At 40.0% G+C, this 22,557-nt stretch overlaps 1 long non-coding RNA gene across 1 annotated transcript; it reads right to left on the bottom strand.

Moving 5' to 3' along the window:
- Positions 1 to 9,798: 9,798 nt before the first annotated feature.
- On the bottom strand, positions 9,799 to 14,312 carry LOC132633867 (uncharacterized). Its single transcript, XR_009579889.1, has 3 exons — positions 14,033 to 14,312; positions 12,617 to 12,823; positions 9,799 to 10,141 (listed from the first exon to the last, which is right to left on the bottom strand). It is a non-coding gene; the product is annotated as an uncharacterized LOC132633867 (long non-coding RNA).
- Positions 14,313 to 22,557: the final 8,245 nt, after the last annotated feature.

Below are 22,557 nucleotides of genomic sequence, written 5' to 3'. Positions count from 1 at the left end.
CTATTGTGCTCGCTTTCTATATATCGTATTTCAGGTGTGACTTTTATTTCTGTGTTGTATGCTTTACATACTCAGTACATATTTCGTACTGACCCCCTATTTTCGGGGGGCTGAGTTTCATGCCGCGCAGGTACTCCCAGGTGAGTTGAAGACAGCATAGAAGATGTTCCAGTGCAGATGGTAAGCTCCATTTGTTCCCGGAGTGCTGCCGAGTCAGAGTTGGTATGTTATGCTTTCTGGATTACGTTAGAGACTTTGCAGACAGCGTCGTGGGTATTGGTTGTCAGTCTGTAAGCGGCTCCGTCAGCCAAAATGTCGGTCTGTGTTATGTACTGAATTTTGTATGATTATTGATTCGTTATGCTTGGAAGCTACGTGAAAGAATATTTCTGAAAAAAAAAAATTTACGATGTATTTCATCTCATTTGATTTGAAAAGTTTGACATGATTTTATGTGCAGCAAGAGTCTGAGGGTTCGCTCGGCCCTAGGTAAGGGTCGGGTGCCCATCACACCCTAGCGGAATTAGGGTGTGACAAAGTGGTATCAGAGCAGGTCTGTCCTAGGGGTTGTCTGCAAAGCCGTGTCTAGTAGAGTCTTGTTTATCGGTGTGTTGTGCACCACATCGATAAACAGGAGGCTACAGGGCATTTAGGGTGTTACCTTTCTTTGGATCTTAGATCGTGCGATATATCCAGCCATAAGAAATGAAATTCCTCTTACTAACCTTTGATTTCAGCTGAAGAATGATATCTACAAAAGAAAGTGACCGATGATATTGGAAGCTACACAATACGCAAGTAAGTTATGGTACGAAAGAGGTGTGTCGGGTAAGGTAAGAATATTGGAATTTGATTGAAATGTGAGATTTGAGGATGAAAGAGAAGGTGGATAGAAAAGTACAACAGAACAGATAGTTAAAGGATCAGGTACGTCTCGAGGTGCCATATGTGAGGTAAGTCCCGACACCTTTATACTTTTATTTGAAATTGTTAGCCCTGTGTGGCTATGATACGATGTGATATGATGTGTATATACGTATGTGTGTTGGCCCTGTGAGGCATGGTCGGTATTTCCTGCGTGCAGGTTTTGGGAGAGTAAGAAATACGAAGGAACCTCTGCCCAAATTTTTCCAGAAATATGAATAGGAAAATGAGATATAAGTTCTTAGCATGTTTTGAAAGCCGATACCGATAGGGAAAATCTATTATGTTGGATTAAATTCTAAGAGATACCCTCCATGTCATTCGTAAGAAGCATCATCCTTACTTGGGAAATTTTATTTTGGGAAAGCATATATGATCAGCAAATTTCTGGAGATCATTTCAGGAGGGATTGGGGACCCAGGTGAACCTGAGTAAAGGGGCGATAGAAGAGTTGAGTCAAAAATAGAGAAACGACACGAGATAATATGCTTGAAGTGTTATAAGTAGTATTAAGGGAAATTGCGAAATGGTTTAAGTGAGATTGTCAGAACGAGCTAGTTACTAGAAGACACTGAATTTAAAGAGAACGAGCAAGAAGAACTCGACTTAAGCTTCAAGTATAGATGGATATGGTAAGTTGCAGTCGATTACGGAGGTAGCTAAATCGTGTCTACTATATTTGGAAGATCAATATTAACAGATGTCAGGTGGAGAATGGCATTAGTCTAAGTAAAGAAAGGCATAACATGATAGATGAGTTCAAGTTACAAGTGAATCGTTATAAGATCACCAGAAGCAGTATAATTATGTAGGACTAATTTGACATTCGGGGACGAATGTTCCTAAGGGGGGGAGGATGTTACACCCCGTAAGAGTCTGTGCTATATTAATTAAGACAAGAAAGAATGAGTTAAGAAAGTTCAAGGAAAGTTAATCGAGTTAGTAAGAATATCGTTATATATATGGTTGCCTTAAGTATCCCGAGGTGACATCATAACCTAAAGGATTTCAAGTCGCGTTATGAGTGTATATGAGGTAATGTGAGTGCCCTTTTAAATTATTTGATATTATTAGTAATGATATAGAAGATGGATAAAAGATATGAATATATTTTTGCGATTGGAGTTTCGTCGAAGCTTCGTAAGTTCTCCAGTTACGTTTAAGGTTATGGTGATTCTCCGGACCCTTCGAGACGTGTATGGATTGTTATGTATGTATATGGGTATGTATATGTATGTATAAGAGGTTACATGAGAGTTGGAAGAGGATTAGAAGATAAACGAATCTAAACAAAATGAATCGGAATAACTTCAGTAAAATCTCGGACCAGATTTTTAGCCCATATTGTTGGGGGCATATCTCCTAGTATATGAGGAGTTTTAAGGTGTTTCAAAATCCTAAAATGAATTTCATCGAGTCTAGTTTCCAACGCAATAAACCGCTCGTCAAAATGATATTTGTATAAGGAAATACGGACGATGCGATTTGGGCTGGCAGGGCAGCAAGTTTGGACCCGACCCAAACACTAATGTTTCGGCCCATGAGGCCCATTAACTTTAATATATATGGCAAATTCACTTGAGGGCTGATCATTTTCAGCTAATATCCTCCAATAACATTAGAGAGAGAGAGAGAGAGATCCTAGGCTAAGGAAGCCATTTTGATCAAGATCCGAGCTCCGAATCCCGAAGCTCATGAAGAGAAAAACGTTGTACGTTGCGTTGCCTACAATTTGAGATAAATATTGGTCTTGGGGGATGAACCTTTCGTGGTGGAGCTTCTGATAAGGTATTTATAAAATTTCTTTTATGTTATTAAAGTGTTTATTTAGAGTTTTAACGAATTAGAACGGAGAAAACAACATTATAAACTCGTTTGTTATTTTGTTGAAATTTATGGGTGAGGGGCTGTTTTAATTGAAATTGATGGACTGATTTGAATTAATATTTTTGTTGTTGTAATCATGGATATGTGAGGAGAGTGAAGGAATTTAATGGTTAGAGTTGGAGTTAAATTGTTGTGGGTTGTTGTAAGGATTATAGAGATAATAATGTGGTTTTATTGCACATGAGTAGATGATGTGGTGTCGAGTGGCTGCTGTTGTATTTCCCTGAAATTTTCTGAAAATATTGCATGAAATAAGGTATAAGAAGTGCATATGGGCTGCTTGGTGTATTGCAAGTGTTCGTTAGAATTTCGGGCATCATTATGTTACAGTTGGGGGCTGTTTTGATATGTTGTTGTTCTTGTTGAAATAAAAGAATTGAAGATATGGTTGTGTCCATATGTTATTGTTGGTATTTCTGTGTCAACAGGAGAGCAATTGGAAATTCGGATAGACGAGTTTATAGGGGAAATGCTGCCCAAATATTTGTAGACAAGTGATGAGTTAAAGATTGAATACCAAAAGCCTTATAGTTAACAATTGGTAAAAATGACCATTTGTAGGTTTTGGGCGAAACGGAGATTGAGTTTGGACAAGCGTGAGTAGTGCGAAAGGTATGTAAAGCTTATCCTTTCCTTCTTTGGCATGCCCTAGGTCTACTAGGTTGAGATTTCGGCCTCGGGGACCATCCTGCTCATCGTAACCCGAGATTAGTTTTCGTTACTATTCATTCAATAGAATTGAATTATAAAAGGTGCATTTTACTAGAAAAGTGGTTGGACTTCCAAAACGTTTACAAATGTAACCCGATCGTTCTAAAACTTTCCTGGATGACTCCGTAGAGTCTAATGGGCGTGATTCTCGTCCGCCGCCTCGACTTGGCCCGAGGTGGGCCCGGTATCCCCGATGCCTCTCTTATTGTTCTGTTTGTCTTATTCCCGTACGGTAAGTCAAGGGAACTCATGGTTATTGTTCCGACTACTAAACGGGAGATATTTTATCTATCCCGAGACGGATTTTAATGATTATTGACCCAATTGTGGGGACCGAAACCCTGACATGTGATGTACGGCTTTAGCCAATGTACTCTTGTCCGGAGTTCGCAGGTAACTCCTGGTTATTATGCTGTTCACTATATGATAGGTGTTATGACCATTTTCATGAGCATTATAAAATGTTTTTGACATCTAAAGCGTTTTTAAAAATCTTACCCTGAGATTCTGGACAAACTACTTATTTTCTATATTTTCCGATACACGATTTTGGTATACCTGAGTCCTGTGTGATGCATGATCCTGGCATGTGTGATTATGTTTGGAAAGTGATAATTTGGCATTTGGTCTGGTTATCTTCTGCGTTACCGAGTCCCGGGCCGGTTATGTGAATATGCGCATATGTGATATTGGCCGCTGGACCCTCGACCGCGGCGTGCCCGACATTGATTGCTGGACCCTTGACCGCGTCATGCCGGACGTGTGGCATTGACTGCTGGACCCTTGACCGCGTCTGCCGCACTTGTGATTATGCCGACATAGACCGCTGGACCCTTGACCGCGGTATGTCGAACTTGTGATAGAAAACCGCTGGATACTTGACCGCGGTATGTGTGATTGTGGCCGCTGGACTTACGGCCGCGAAAATTATGCGTTGATTCTTCTATGTGTGTGAAACAAAGATGTTTTCCAAAAGAAAGCAAACATTTTGTCATCCCGATTGCCGTGTTGATTTCTCCGGAACTTCTTTTGCCTGTTGTACGCCGGATACGACTCCTTAGTATGCTGGCTATTGTGCTCGCTTTCTATATATCGTATTTCAGTTGTGACTTTGCTTTCTGTGTTGTATGCTTTACATACTCAGTACTTATTTCGTACTGACCCCCTCTTTTCGGGGGGCTGTGTTTCATGCCGCGCAGGTACTCCCAGGTGAGTTGAAGACAGTATAGAAGATGTTCCAGTGCAGATGGGAAACTCCATTTGTTCCCGGAGTGCTGCCGAGTCAGAGTTGGTATGTTATGCTTTCTGGATTACGTTAGAGACTTTGCAGACAGCGTCGTGGGTATTGGTTGTCAGTTTGTAAGCGGCTCCGTCAGCCAAAATGTCGGTCTGTGTTATGTACTGAATTTTGTATGATTATTGATTTGTTATGCTTGTAAGCTACGTGAAAGAATATTTCTGGAAAAAAAAATTTACGATGTATTTCATCTCATTTGATTTGAAAAGTTTGACATGATTTTATGTGCAGCAATAGTCTGAGGGTTCGCTCGGCCCTAGGTAAGGGTCGGGTGCCCATCACACCCTAGCGGAATTAGGGTGTGACAAAGTGGTATCAGAGCAGGTCTGTCCTAGGGGTTGTCTGCAAAGCCGTGTTTAGTAGAGTCTTGTTTATCGGTGTGTTGTGCACCACATCGATAAACAGGAGGCTACAGGGCATTTAGCGTGTTACCTTTCTTTGGATCTTAGATCGTGCGATAGAGCCAGCCATAAGAAATGTAATTCCTCTTACTAACCTTTGATTTCCGCTGAAGAATGATATCGACAAAAGAAAGTGACCGATGATATTGGAAGCTACACAATACGCAAGTAAGTTATGGTACGAAAGAGGCGTGTCGAGTAAGGTAAGAATATTGGAATTTGATTGAAATGTGAGATTTGAGGATGAAAGAGAAGGTGGATAGAAAAGTACAACAGAACAGATAGTTAAAGGATCAGGTACGTCTCGAGGTGCCATATGTGAGGTAAGTCCCGACACCTTTATACTTTTATTTGAAATTATTAGCCCTGTGTGGCTATGATACGATGTGATATGATGTGTATATACGTATGTGTGTTGGCCCTGCGAGGCATGGTCGGTATTTCCTGCGTGCAGGTTTTGGGAGAGTAAGAAATACAGAGGAACCTCTGCCCAAATTTTTCTAGAAATATGAATAGGAAAATGAGATATAAGTTCTTAGCATGTTTTGAAAGTCGATACCGATAGGGAAAATCTAATATGTTGGATTAAATTCTAAGAGATACCCTCCATGTCATTCGTAAGAAGCATTATCCTTACTTGGGAAATTTTATTTTGGGAAAGCATATATGATCAGCAAATTCTGGAGATCATTTCAGGAGGGATTTGGGACCCAGGTGAACCTGAGTAAAGGGGCGATAGAAGAGTTGAGTCAAAAATAGAGAAACGACACGAGATAATATGCTTGAAGTGTTATAAGTAGGATTTAGGGAAATTGCGAAATGGTTTAAGTGAGATGGTCAGAACAAGCTAGTTACTAGAAGACAGTGAATTTAAAGAGAACGAGCAAGAAGAACTCGACTTAAGCTTCAAGTATAGATGGATATGGTAAGTTGTAGTCGATTACGGAGGTAGCTAAATCGTGTCTACTATATTGGGAAGATCAATATTAACAGATGTCAGGTGGAGAATGGCATTAGTCTAAGTAAAGAAAGGCACAACATGATAGATGAGTTCAAGTTACAAGTGAATCGTTATAAGATCACCAGAAGCAGTATAATTATGTAGGACTAATTTGACATTCGGCGATGAATGTTCCTAAGGGGGGAGGATGTTACACCCCGTAAGAGTCTGTGCTATTTTAATTAAGACAAGAAAGAATGAGTTAAGAAAGTTCAAGGAAAGTTAATCGAGTTAGTAAGAATATCGTTATATATATGGGTTGCCTTAAGTATCCCGAGGTGACATCGTAACCTAAAGGATTTGAAATCGCGTTATGAGCATGTATGAGGTAATGTGAGTGCCCTTTTAAAGTATTTGAGATTATTAGTAATGATATAGAAGATGGATAAAAGATATGAATATATTTTTGCGATTGGAGTTTCGTCGAAGCTTCGTAAGTTCTCCAGTTACGTTTAAGGTTATGTTGATTCTCCGGACCCTTCGAGACGTGTATGGATTGTTATGTATGTATATGGGTATGTATATGTATGTATAAGAGGTTACATGAGAGTTGGAAGAGGATTAGAAGATAAACGAATCTAAACAAAATGAATCGGAACAACTTCAGTAAAATCTCGGACCAGATTTTTAGCCCATATTGTTGGGGGCATATCTCCTAGTATATGAGGAGTTTTAAGGTGTTTCAAAAGCCTGAAATGAATTTCATCGAGTCTAGTTTCCAACGCAACAAACCGCTCGTCAAAATGATATTTGGATAAGGAAATACGGACGATGCGATTTGGGCTGGCAGGGCAGCAAGTTTGGACCCGACCCAAACACTAATGTTTCGGCCCATGAGGCCCATTAACTTTAATATATATGGCAAATTCACTTGAGGGCTGATCATTTTCAGCTAATATCCTCCAAAAAATTAGAGAGAGAGAGAGAGAGATCCTAGGCTAAGGAAGCCATTTTGATCAAGATCCGAGCTCCGAATCCCGAAGCTCATGAAGAGAAAAACGTTGTACGTTGCGTTGCCTTCAATTTGAGAAAAATATTGGTCTTGGGGAATGCAATTTTCGTGGTGGAGCTTCTGATAAGGTATTTATAAAATTCCTTTTATGTTATTAAAGTGTTTATTTAGAGTTTTAACGAATTAGAACGGAGAAAACAACATTATAAACTCGTTTGTTATTTTGTGGAAATTTATGGGTGAGGGGCTGTTTTAATTGAAATTGATGGACTGATTTGAATTAATATTTTGGTTGTTGTAATCATGGATATGTGAGGAGAGTGAAGGAATTTAATGGTTAGAGTTGGAGTTAAATTGTTGTGGGTTGTTGTAAGGATTATAGAGATAATAATGTGGTTTTATTGCACATGAGTAGATAATGTGGTGTCGAGTGGCTGCTGTTGTATTTCCCTGAAAGTTTCTGAAAATATTGCATGAAATAAGGTATAAGAAGTGCATATGGGCTGCTTGGTGTATTGCAAGTGTTCGTTAGAATTTCGGTCATCGTTATGTTACAGTTGGGGGCTGTTTTGATATGTTGTTGTTCTTGTTGAAATAAAAGAATTGAAGATATGGTTGTGTCCATATGTTATTGTTGGTATTTCTGTGTCAACAGGAGAGCAATTGGAAATTCGGATAGACGAGTTTATAGGGGAAATGCTGCCCACATTTTTGTAGACAAGTGATGAGTCAAAGATTGAATACCAAAAGCCTTATAGTTAACAATTGGTAAAAATTACCATTTGTAGGTTTTGGGCGAAACGGAGATTGAGTTTGGACAAGCGTGAGTAGCGCGAAAGGTATGTAAAGCTTATCCTTTCCTTCTTTGGCATGCCCTAGGTCTACTAGGTTGAGATTTCGGCCTCGGGGACCATCCTGCTCATCGTAACCCGAGATTAGTTTTCGTTACTATTCATTCAATAGAATTGAATTATAAAAGGTGCATTTTACTAGAAAAGTGGTTGGACTTCCAAAACGTTTACAAATGTAACCCGATCGTTCTAAACCTTTCTTGGATGACTCCTTAGAGTCTAATGGGCGTGATTCTCGTCCGCCGCCTCGACTTGGCCCGAGGTGGGCTCGGTATCCCCGATGCCTCTCTTATTGTTCTATTTGTCTTATTCCCGTACGGTAAGTCAAGGGAACTCATGGTTATTGTTCCGACTACTAAACGGGAGATATTTTATCTATCCCGAGACGAATTTTAATGATTATTCACCCAATTGTGGGGACCGAAACCCTGACATGTGATGTACGGCTTTAGCCAATGTACTCTTGTCCGGAGTTCGCAGGTAACTCCTGGTTGTTATGCTGTTCACTATATGATTGGTGTTATGACCACCTTCATGAGCATTATAAAATGTTTTTGACATCTAAAGCGTTTTTAAAAATCTTACCCTGAGATTCTAGACAAACTACTTATTTTCTTTATTTTCCGATATACGATTTTGGTATACCGGAGTCCTGTGTGATGCATGATCCTGGCATGTGTGATTATGTTTGGAAAGTGATAATTTGGCATTTGGTCTGGTTATCTTCTGTGTTACCGAGTCCTGGGCCGGTTATTTGAATATGCGCATATGTGATATTAGCCGCTGGACCCTCGACCGCGGCGTGCCCGACGTTGACTGCTGGACCCTTGACCGCATCATGCCGGACGTGTGGCATTGACTGCTGGACCCTTGACCGCGTCTGCCGCACTTGTGATTATGCCGACATAGACCGCTGGACCCTTGACCGCGGTATGTCGAACTTGTGATAGAAAACCGCTGGATACTTGACCGCGGTATGTGTGATTGTGACCGCTGGACTTATGGCCGCGAAAATTGTGCGTTGATTCTTCTACGTGTGGGAAACAAAGATGTTTTCCAAAAGAAAGCAAACATTTTGTCATCCCGATTGCCGTGTTGAATTCTCCGGAACTTCTTTTGCCTGTTGTACGCCGAATACGACTCCTTAGTATGCTGGGTATTGTGCTCGCTTTCTATATATCGTATTTCAGTTGTGACTTTGCTTTCTGTGTTGTAGGCTTTACATACTCAGTACATATTTCGTACTGACCCCCTCTTTTCGGGGGGCTACGTTTCATGTCGCGCAGGTACTCCCAGGTGAGTTGAAGACAGTATAGAAGATGTTCCAGTGCAGATGGTAAGCTCCATTTGTTCCCGCAGTGCTGCCGAGTCAGAGTTGGTATGTTATGCTTTCTGGATTACGTTAGAGACTTTGCAGACCGCGTCGTGGGTATTGGTTGTCAGTCTGTAAGCGGCTCCGTCAGCCAAATTGTCGGTCTGTGTTATGTACTGAATTTTGTATGATTATTGATTCGTTATGCTTGGAAGCTACGTGAAAGAATATTTCTGGAAAAAAAAAAATTACGATGTATTTCATCTCATTTGATTTGAAAAGTTTGACATGATTTTATGTGCAGCAAGAGTCTGAGGGTTCGCTCGGCCCTAGGTAAGGGTCGGGTGCCCATCACACCCTAGCGTAATTAGGGTGTGACATAAGGGGCCACGACGAGCACCCGGTGCTACCCCACCCGGGCACCCCCTTACCATGCATATCATAACATCTAGGTGAACCATAATTCATTTCATGCATTTTAAATCATTAATCCAGCTAGTCCCATTGGACGACCATCATCAATTAACATATCATGGGCATCTATGCCATGTCAAATATACAAGGCTGACGAGGCCAACAAAAGATATACAAAACATAGGCCGACATGGCCAAACATCTCTACCCACATACACATGACTACGAGCCTCTAAGAGTATGACATATCATGAGCGAGACAGGACCCCGCTATGCCCATAATTATATACACAAAAGAATGAGTACCCAAAAGATATGGCTCCGAAGGAAATGGAGCTCTCTATGAAATCTTCAAATAGACAGCTATGGGTCAAGTCTGTCTCCCTGTGCACCTGCGGGCATGACGCAGCGTCCACAAACAAAAGGACGTCAGTACGAAGAATGTACTGAGTATGTAAAGCATGATTAACATTGATATACAACATAATGAACAATATATGGAATAGCATAGGAGGGGAGACAATAATATCATCATCATTATGTCGCTTATTCGTATTCTTATACATAGCCTCATCACATTCTTTTACATAGTATATACATACATAGTCATTTCGTATACATGGCATTTACATAGCGTACCCGACCTCATTGGATCAGTATTTCATATACATACTTGGCCAACCAAGGCTCAATGTTACTCATACCTGGCCCTACCAAGGCTTCAGGGTTATCCGTACCATATGCAGATGTGTGCGCGCGTTTCATAATCGTATACATATTCTATACATATTCAGACACATATATTCTACCCGGCGTTATAAGCTCGGGGTTTCATCATAGCCCTTCATAGGCACGTATGAGTATAACAGCCCGTAGGCACCTTTAGCATCATTATTATCACCATCATCATTACTATCATTATCGTTATCGTTACTTCTATATCGTAGTCTTACTCGTCACCTGAGGTGCGTAGCGCATTCGTAGTACCATTCAAGGATAGTGAGCTTATGAGCTCGGAATGTGAAACATTTGTAGTCAACATGCTCATATAGAGGGATTAGGAGTTTGGCCAAAGAACCATGCCTTATGAAAGAAGGGTTAGCCTTACATACCTGTTTGTCGAATTATTCTACACTTGCACGTACTCCTTCGATGCTCACGTTTCTACCTTCATTAAGGTCATACTATCATTAGTATCGATAACTAGTGCACGTGCCTAGAACTAGAGAAAATTGGACAGCATCTCCTTTAACTATACAACATTTGTCCATATCATAATTCAACCCCCAAACGTCAACAACACATTTATAATATCATTTCCATGGCATTTAATCATCTACATTATCCACATTCTCAATTCACTTCCATTTGTCCCTATTTATGGTCACAACACCCAACTTCGTTCATCCATATGCAATGTCTTTTTCATGATCTTAACGTCATTTATAACACACTCATATCACAATACAACAACAATCATGATTCAATTCAAACTATGTCTCAAAAACGTCACTATTCATCATTCATGCCCTAGTGGACCATGTTTTCTACAATCCATGCATTGTAATTCTCCAATACCGTAAACATCATATAAAAATCATGAATCTTACCTTAGAAGTTGTAGGGACAAGCTTTTGTTGATAATACTCCACTTTGAGTAAAACCCTAGTTTTTCTCCATTTGGGTTTCTTGACTTTAGATGATCCTTGATGGGTTTCTACCTTGGATTTACTTGTTTAATGTGGTTGATGGAATAATACCATTGAAAACTTGTACAAAAGTTGTAGAGAGATGTTTTAGAGAGAGATGAAATGTGGAAATGATTTTCATGAACTTGGTCTTTATTTATTAAAGCATCACTGAACTGTCGGGTTCCATTATACGGTCCATTATATGGTCCGTATAATGGTTATACGGTCCGTATAATAGACCGTGAAATGGGTCTGCCCAGCACCCCTTCACTGTGACTACTTGACGGTCCGTTATACGGTCCGTAAAACAGTTTTACGGTCCGTATAACTGACCGTAAAACGTTACCAGTGAGCAACCTTTCACTGTGACCATTCGACGGTTCGTTATACGGTCCGTATAAATTTTATACGGTCCGTATAACTGACCGTAAAATTTCACTAGCAACCAACCTTCACTGTGATGGTTTTACGGTCCACTATACGGTCCGTATAATGAGCCGTAGAACTCATCAGTCACTGAACTTAGTTTCGCCACTTCGTTTGATCTCCGATCCTCATGGAACCTTCTTAACACTTGTTTAACACTTCAATACCAATCTAAGGGACGTTATAACTCTTTCCCAAAATGCCCTTAAGTCATCATTAACCCGATACTCGTATTTTGCTAGTTCATTCACTTGCGTACCAACGGATGATTTTTCCGAGGTGTAACAAGAATACACTGCAATTACTAGGAAACTCGACGAAATGGCATAAAACGTTGAAGAATTTTATACTTTTATGGTAGATATATTTGACCAGCATTATTTGTGTTCCTGTTATAATTGCCATAATGTAACAATATAGACTAATTTATCTTCCTGATTGTATGGTATCTTGCATTAGTTAGTGTTTTCCGTAGTATCTGGAGCGTTTTAGTTTTCCGACCCCAAATTTCCAAATGGTTTCCTGTAAAATTAGCAAGGGGATATTTGTTCCAATTATTTAAACCATTTGCCAATTGTCAGTATCAAACTTGGGGAAGCATATCCTTTTTTTTAGGAAAATGAATTTGTAAGATGTTTTACTAAATTTTGCTAAGCCTTTTGTACGATCTTTTTATTATATTTATAAATAACAGTAATTTTATATGTATAGCATCCAGAATACCTCTAGCTAAGTAATTAGTCAGAATACCTGCAAGGACGGCTCAATTGTTTGAGCATGTGGCTTTCATAATGGAGGTCTCAAGTTCGAATCCCCCTGCCTACGATAGCAGGGGATATGCCTTCTGGGTCGAGCTCGTCGCACCGGGCTTTCCTAGTGCGGGTTACCTATCCTGTGTGGTTTGCGAGCTATTGCACAGGGGCTGGGTTTACCCTGTGCGCACCCGAAGGATAGTGGCTGCGGGTTCCCATGTCATAAAAAAAAAAGTAATTAGTCAGCTATAGCATACAGTCCAGTAATAAAACCCAAAAAGTGTACACATATAGATTTCAAAACATGTTTCTTTCCACATATTCCCCAGGATACATGATCATGCCAATTGATTTTGTTTTATTAGTACATTCCAACTGAACTTAATGAATAAGTGTAAGCTAGGATGCATGAGATGTGATCCTACTTACTGTCTAGTCAGTTAAAGAAAACAAATCATAGAGCTCGACCTTTAGGAAATAAAAGCAGTAACAGGATCATCACTTTTACTAATATAACATGGAAGCACTCCTAGACTATATTAAAATGAGAATAGAAGCAGGATGTATAGGTAGAATCAAAAGTCATCATAAATGAGTAGAGGCACACACCATTGAAATGACATGGTACAAGCTACTGAATAAATAACGTTAGCCTATAACATATAAAAGTTTTAATAGCTAATCCTGCCAATCAATGCAACAAGATTAAATGCCATTGACATAGACCATCATGCTGAAGTTTTAGTTAAAGTGACAAATATAAAATGAAAACATTTAGTAAGAAATATAGTGTCATTGTTTGCAAGTCAGAACACTGAAAAAGCTCTGGTGCTCTCAGAGTTGAAGCAATATCTTCGCTCCAGTAGAACCAACAACACGATATTAACAACCTCATTTAACTAAGAGGTAATTCTATTTTTCTTGGCTAATCTAACTAAAAGGATTTTAAACTACAAATGTCTAAAATGGAAATCTCATCTTTCAATGGTTTAAGGAACTACTTGCAAAACAATATACCATTATATAGTCATTAACATTATCTCTTTTGTGACATTTTATCAAACACCAAATAGGCTTCTTAATTTTTCCTCTTGAGGAAACACCACAACTACTAATATAGTATAAACAAATGAATATTAATCATACCAAATCACAAGAAATAGAGAGAAAATTAAACCCAGTCTCCTATGGTTACAAATTGAGCACAAAGAAATGCCGATCTAAAAGATCAAACTAACATATAGCACAGTAAAATTGAAGAAGAAAGAAACCAGAGAGCTTATTTACTCCAATCAACAACAAGAAGCATGAACAAATCAGATACTCATAAAGAGGAAAAAAAATGCAAATGAGAGACATAAGCTGATCTTGTACAAAGAATTTCCCCTTAAATTGAGGTTCAGTTAGCCATTACCTTTTTGACCGGAGTAAATCTAACACCGTGATCTTCAAAATATGGAACGATGAGAGGGCATTTGTTGGCTAAATGAAAGATGACAGACAAGGCAAGAACAACAAAAGAAGATGAATACCAAAAAGCCATAGGGGGATGAGTTAGAGAAGAGAGGGAAATGAAAAATTATAGGGCTTGCTTTTGGAGGGCATATAAAAAAATAAAAATAGGCTCTTTTGCTGGCCGTTTTATTAAATTGCCGATAAAAATATATTATTTGCTGGCTAATGTGCATATGCCGGTAATAGTTTGGCATTACCGTATAAATTAGCGGCAATCAGCTTATTGCTGCTAAATAATTGCCGCTAAAGATCATTTTTGTAGTAGTGCTTCCAGACAAACAACACGGGTGCTCCCCACAGGGAATAACTAGGCCTAATAAATCCTTTCTCAAGCAAGTCCTTCAATATCTCCTTCAACTCTCTCAACTCTACAGGAGCCATCCTGTAAGGAGGAATAGATATAGGCTTTGTACCCGATAGCACATCTATAGCGAAATCAATCTCCCGCTCTAGAGGAAGGCCTGGAAGCTCTTCCGAGAATACATAAGGGAATTTATTCACCACGGGGAAAGACTAAAGAGTTGGCGGCTCAGCTTCTACATCTTGAACCCGAACTAGATGGTAAATACAACCTTTTGTGATCATTTTCCTTGCCTTTAGATAGGAAATATACCTACCTTTCGGGGACGCAGTATTTCCTTTCCATTCTAAAACCAGTTCTCCCGAAAACTGGAAGCAAACCATTTTCATTCTACAATCAACATTGGCATAGCAAGAAGCCAATCAATTCATGCCCATGATAACATCAAAGTCCACCATTTTTAACTCATGTAAATCAACCATAGTACGATGGTCACAAATCACAACTACACAATTTTTATATACTCGACTAGCTATCACCGGTTACAGCTAGGTCGTGAACAGCCAACCATCGTATTGTAAAAATTGGATAGGTTCGATCTATAGTCATTAGGGCCTCCCGACTAGTTATTACCAGTTCACCAACGGGCGTAGATACCTCAAAAGGTTTGATCGACTCCGGTTTGACCCCAAACAGCCCCGCAATATATGGAGTAACATATGACAATGTGGATCCCGGAGCTATCAAACCATATACATCATGAGAAAATACCAGTAATATACCTGTGACAACATTGGGGGAAGACTCAAGATCCTGTTGCCCCGCCAATGCACAAATACGGTGCTGGAGACCATTAGAACTGGGGGCTCTCTCCCTGCCTCTACCATGCCAGACTGGTGCATGTGAACCTTGTCCTAAAGGATGTATAGATGGCAAAGACCCAGCTACCGACCCTGAGGGATGGGACCTACCCCTGCAACTAACTGCGGGTCAATCACGCATGATATGGCCTGGCCGATCGCATTCATAGAAAACCTCTAAACCTAGTCGACACTGGCCCCAATGTAACTTTTTGCACTGGGAACATCATGGCACGGGTGGCCTTGCCTGACCCAAATCACTCCTGAACTGAGAACCCGAAGCCCTGAAACTCTGACTCGGCCTGAAATAAGCAGATCTATCAAATCTCTAGCCTATATGTCGTGGAGGCGCACTAGTCATAGAATGGCCTAAATGCCTAGAAAACTGTTGTCTTGGCCCGGCTCTAAACTCACTCGTCGGACCCAAAGCTCTAGCCCTCTTACAATACCCTCTATCATTCTCACGCTCACTTATTTGCTGTTGTTGGCTTTCCTCCAAATTCCAGTCATGGGCTTGAATGCGTGAAATATCCATGTTGTCATAAAGGGACGTAGTCAAGCATCTATCCATCAAATGTGGCCCTAGACCTCTCACAAATCAGTCAACTCAGTCACCCATATCCGTTACCATGGATGGAGCATACCTAGCCAAGGAATTGAAGCGTAGACTATACTCTAAGGCACTCATACATCCTTGCCTAAGATTCAAGAATTTATCGGCTCTAGCCCGCCGAACCTCTAGAGGTAAATAATGTTGGAGGAAGGCATCCACAAATTCTTACCATATCGAGGAAGGTGCATTGGCTCCCCGTGAAGCCATCCAAACTGTATAACAATGAACTGTGACATCCCGCAATCTTTAGGATGCTAACTCTACCGATTCAATGTCTAAAGAATGCATTAACCGAAGTGTCCTCAACAACCCATCAATAAAGTTTTGAGGGTCCTCATCTGGCTTTGATCCGAAAAATTTCGGAGGGTTCAAGCAAACAAAATCACGGGCTCTTGCACTGACAGACCTATCACCTTGTCCTGTACCTTGCCGCTATGTCTGAGAGGCAACTAACTGAGTAAGTAGATGAATGGCCTCTTTTACATCTTAGCCTGAAGCATCCGGTGGAGGAGATGGACGTGCTGGAGCTGGGGCTGAGGCTCCCTCATGCTCCTCTGAAATTGGCACTGAGTGGGAGGACTGAGATTGAGCTGCATTCTTGGACTCACCCTCTTCTACGACCGTTGGCGGTACTCTTTCAGCCCACTTTTCTGCCGCTGCCTTGCCTTTTGGGTTGCCGTAGCTTTTTCCTTTACAGGCATTTCTGAAATACACAATACACAGTTAAGGAAAGAGAAATCATTATATCATTGCTCTATTGCACGATCTTACGAAGAAAGAAGGTCATTCATTCCTAAAATGCCCGCAGCCCCTTGTTTATTAGTGTGGAGCGCAACACACCCATAAATAAGACTCTACTGGACACGGCTCGTAGACACACCCTAGGACAGAACTGTTCTGATACCACATTTGTCACGACCCAACCTGAAGGCCATGACGGGCACCCGGTGCTAACCTACCCGGGCACCTGTTACCGTACATTCACATTCACATCTAGGTGGACCACATGACTTATTCATAATTCCTATAAATCAACAATATTAATCTCGTTGGGCAACAACAGTATCCCGATACACAAGCCGACGAGGCTAACAAAATAATCTACAAAATATGAGCTGACAAGGCTGCAAGACGTCCAACCATATACAACTGTCTACGGGCCTCTAAGAAGAGTATGTAACATCATATAGGCGGGACCCCGCCATGCCCATATGTATGTACGCAAAATAATAATAACCAAAATCTATAGCTCCGGATGAAATGGAGCTCCTCTATGCAGTCCATGAATAAGAAATCTATGGATCAAGCCTGTCTCCCTGTCCACCTGCGGGCATGACATAGCGTCCACAAACAAAAGGACATCAGTACGAATAATGACTGAGTATGTAAAGCATAATCAACATCATAATAGGATCATAAGAAATAACGTAAGAGGTAGCATAAAATATAGCATAAGATGGGAGAATCAAGAATTACTAGAGCCATTTGTACCTGTAATGGCCATCATCATATTTACTTACTTATCTTTCATAAGGACATTCAATTTCCAATGCTTGCTCATGACTGTGTATATATAAATATGTCCGTATTCGTATTCGCATTCGTATTCGTATTCATATTCGTATCTATATCATACCCGACCATGGAGGTTCCGTGGTTCACACACCCAGCCTTGACAAGGCTCGGGGATTATACATACCTGGCGCTACCAAGGCTCAGTGTTATCCGTACCCACTGCGGTGGTGTACGCGCAATAGGCATCATACCCGGCCATATAAGCTCGGTGTTACATAATAGTCATACATACTTAAACCCGTATACGTAAGAGTCTATGAGTATCATCGTCATCGTTACCATCATCATTTTCATTATATCTACCCTTAGAGGATCAAATATCATATCAGGAAAGCAATAGAACCGTGAAAGTATCGAGAATCATAAGCTTTGGTAATCTTAGGGATAGAGTCACTTGGAGCATATATATATATACAGCAAAGGAACCATTCCTTAATGAAAGAAGGGTTAGCCTTATATACCTCTTCGTCTTCTTAACTATTTAACGTTCACCGTTGAAGCTTGAATAATCTACAATTAGAAGGATTCATACCATGGTTAAGCCTTAATGATACTCTTAAATTCAAACTAGAATAATTCATGATCTAATTAAAATTGGATAGCATTTCCCCTATTTCGTCAACTTCCACCATATTACAAAACAACTCCCAAACATCCATAATACACTCACAATATCATAATCAAGCAATCACATTCCATTAAGCCTTCAAAATTCATCCTTAGGTTCAACTTATACCAACAACTTCACACCCATTTTAGCACATTTTCATACAATGCTCCCTCATCACTATTACTACCTTCCATAACAAGATTATATCCACATTATACTAAGAATCATGACTCAAGTTAACTCACTACTCAAAAACATCACAAAAGTTACATTTAAACCTCATTTTCTACTTTCTTCATCCTCGCAAGTTGTTCAACAACCAAGCATTCATGATATCATGAAATAAGCATGAAAACTAACCTTTTATCTCATGGAATGAGATTTGGAGCAAGATATCACCTTGGGTGAAAACCCTAGCTTCAATACTCAAGTTGTTCTTGAACTTTATTAACCCTGGGAAGCCCTCTAACACATGAACACTTTCATTCTTGTCTCCTAATCTTTGTTTTCTCTTGGGTTGGGGTGGAATATGCTTGGAGAAGGGCTTTGAGCTCTCTAGACTTGTGGAAGATGAAAAATGAAATAAATGAACCAAGGCCATCTATATATACAAAAAAACAATTCTGCCTGATGGACTTATACGGACCACTTATACGGTCCGTATTATATTATACGGTCCGTATAAGTGGGCCGTATAATTTTCTCATATAGGCCAAGTTATACGGACCCCCTTATACGGACCGTATAATATTATACGGACTGTATAAGCGGTCGTATAACACCACCATGGAAATGACCTTTTCTGTGAAGGCCATGTTATATGGACCCTCCTTGTACGGACCGTATAAAGTTATAGAGACCGTATAAGTGGCCGTATAACTCCCAGTTAAGCGAAACTTCCTCTCGTTGATTCGTTTGGCTTCCAATCCTCGTGGAACCTTCTTGGCACTTACATAATATTTCATTAACCATGCAATAGGCCCTATAGCGGCCCCTCAAGACATCACAAAATAATTGTTAGCTCAATGATAGCGAAAACCTTTCCGAATATGACTTACATTTCACATATCCGCACAACTTCAAAATCTTAAGGTATGCACCTTAAGTTATCTAATACCTTCTTTGATCTTGTAAGGGTTTCATAATAACCTTAAGCTCACATTAGCCTATCCTCAAGGCAACAAGCCCGAAAATTTCTGAGGTGTCACATCAAATCCTTAACATTATTAGTCCTCGAAGAATCACCTCTTACCTCAATTATCGAATCTGAATACCTCTAACCACTTACACGACTATCCCTTTTTATTCAATCACCCAACCTGAGTAGTAACACACTAGTAGAAGGATCTATCCAATAACACAATGAATACAAGGTTCCCATCCTTAGTCTACCCTTAATCCCTATTATTCTATGACATAACCGAACATACAACCCATTCATAAACACTTAAGCCCACTCTACACTGTACACTGCAACCAAAATCCCACATCACTAACTCTTGCTTCAACGATTTCCTTTTTGTCCTTAACCTCGTAGACACCCATCAACCTCATCGGTCACACCCCTTACTATATATCACGATATAATGTTCCCGCAATCCCATATGGCTCAAGTACCCATATCACCTCGCCTCAAGTCTTACGACCCTTAATTCCCTGAACCCGATAGGAAGATGTCCTATTGTAATTGTCACGACCCAACCGGAGGGCACTGGGGACTAACCTACCGAGTACCACTGAACAAAGATCTCATACTCATTTCTAGGTGGGCCACGAAGCTAGCTCATGGGCGTCGTACTCTGTAAGGGCATATATCACAAGATAATGGCACGTCTCTACACAATCATCAACAACTATGCCTATCATCACAAGACGTCAAGGATGCCAAACTATTATACATCATTACGAACTAATAAGGTTATGGGACATCTAGCTACATACATCTGTCTACGAGCCTCGATATAGAATACATGAATTCATAAGGACGTGGCAAGACTCCGCCATGGACAAGTATATACACAAAAGATGCAACACCAATAGACTTTAGCTTAGAAGCAAATAGAGCGCTCCTGAAACCCCCTGATGAAGCTCCTAAGGATCTGATCCGTAACCCTGCTTTCCTGCGGGTATGAACGCAGCGTCCACAAGAGAGGATGTCAGTACGACCAATGTACTGAGTATGTAAGGCATGAATAACAACATAACACGAGATATGAAACATAACATGAGATAAAGAGATAACATGTACATCTGATTGCCTCTTAAGGCGGATACCATGCATGCTTAGCCTTTTATTACAAAACATTTTTCATACACATATAACATAATAGTGCTGCGGAACGTGCAGCCCGATCCATAAATATATTATATTACTGCAGAACGTGCAACCCGATTCATATATCATATCATCATTATATATATTGCTACAGAATGAACAACCCAATCCATACCCGTATATCCCGCGTCCGGACATCCCGTGTCCGGAACGATATCATAGTATACCAACTGATCTGGTGGTTATGCGTATATAACGTCGTCACCTTTCCCCATACCCCATATACATATAATAGACACGTATATAACGCCATCATCTTTTCTCATATCTCATAGATACATATATAATATAATTAGCATGCATGAGAGCACAAATAAAAGCTACTACTTTATCGAAGTGACGTAAGGTTGGTAACCTCCGATTTATATTAGGGAGAAATCATCATCGCTATATCTCACCTTGAAGGAACAATTATCATAAGGTGAGATCAACAACAATGAATAAAATCAAGAAAATTATGAAATGAACTCAATAACCTCATAGTAGCATCACAACCATAAGCTTTGGAACTTCCAGAAATGGGATCATTATTATCATCATGGAAAACATCTATCTTCAGCATCATAAGAACTTTGGGAATCATGAACTTCTAGCTTTTTGGGAATAAGGATCCTATGGAAAACATATATCAGTTCATAAGAAGAGAATCATGCCTTTAGAAAGAAAGGGATTAGCCTAAACATACCTTTTTGGTCTCCTTGACTACTTAATGCTTATTCTCCCAAGCTCGTAAATCTATATTCACGAGAATTCATACTATTGTTAGGCTTATCATCATATGCTTGTCTTAAGCCTTGAAATTAAATCCTTTTAGAATTTGCCGAAATTCGGGCAGTATCTCCTCTGTTTATATCCCTATCCCGAAATCAAAATACCAATAACCAACAACAACAACAATAATACTAACATGAATAACATCATCCTCAGTACCAATATACTCCATAAAATATCCCATATGATGTTTACCCGAATTCTCAATCAACTAATTCATTATACGACTATTTAATAGCTCTATCATCGTAAGTAAACCTAAATCAATATCAATGAGGAGATATTCAGACTTTGTTCTTACTAGAACAACGATATCTTAAATATACACCTTGAATCCAAGCCAAGATCCACCGCAATACGTTACTATAATCACAACTATACCCTATCCGAACCTAAATCCCAAGATTTCACATGATTTAAGCTTCAATTTTATGGGTGGATGTCGGGAATATGATCCAGAGGGTTAGGGATAGTTTTGAGGGCTGAATGGATGAAAATAAAGGGCAAATCCCTTTTTTATATTGTTTTGGAGCCAGTTTGCACCAACCTAAGATTTGCTCTAGGTGTTCGCGCAAAGTTACTCAGTGCTCCTCGGCGCGTTCACATAGGGTTAATGTCACGATCCAACCGGAGGGCCATGACGGGCACCCAGTGCTAACCCACCCGGGCACCTCGTATCGTACATTCACATTTCCATCTAAGTGAGCCACATGTACTAATCACGATTTCTATACGTCAATAATGCTAATCTCATTGGGCAACAACACATTCATATCATCGTCAACAACTATGCCTATATCCATATACGCAAGCCAACGAGGCTATCAAAATAATATACAAAATATGAGCCGGAAAGGCTGCAAGACATCTAACCATACACAATTGTCTACGAGCCTCTAAGAAGAGTATGTAACATTATATATGCATGTACACAAAAGAATAATACCAATAGCTGTAGCTCCGGATGAAATGGAGCTCCTCTATGCAGTCCCTGAACAAATGATCTATGGATCAAGTCTGTCTTCCTGTCCACCTGCAAGCATGACGCTGTGTCCATAAATAAAAGGACGTCAGTACGAATAATGTACTGAGTATGTAAAGCATGATCAACATCACAGTAGGAGCATAAGAAATAGCATAAGATACAAGAATCAGGAGGCAATAGAGCCATTTGTACCTCTAGTGGCCATCATCATATTTATTTACTTGTCTCTCACAGGGACCTTCCATTTCTAATGCTTACTCATGTCTATACATATATTTATATATACACAGTTGTATTTGTACCATAACCGACCGTGAAGGTTCGGTGTTTCACATACCCAGGCATGACAAGGCTCGTGTTATACATACCTGGCC

This window comes from Lycium barbarum, chromosome 3 (genome assembly GCF_019175385.1).
Source record: "Lycium barbarum isolate Lr01 chromosome 3, ASM1917538v2, whole genome shotgun sequence".
NCBI lineage: Eukaryota > Viridiplantae > Streptophyta > Magnoliopsida > Solanales > Solanaceae > Lycium > Lycium barbarum.
Note: the sequence above shows the minus strand (reverse complement) of the source record. Positions and strands in the feature narration are given on the sequence as shown.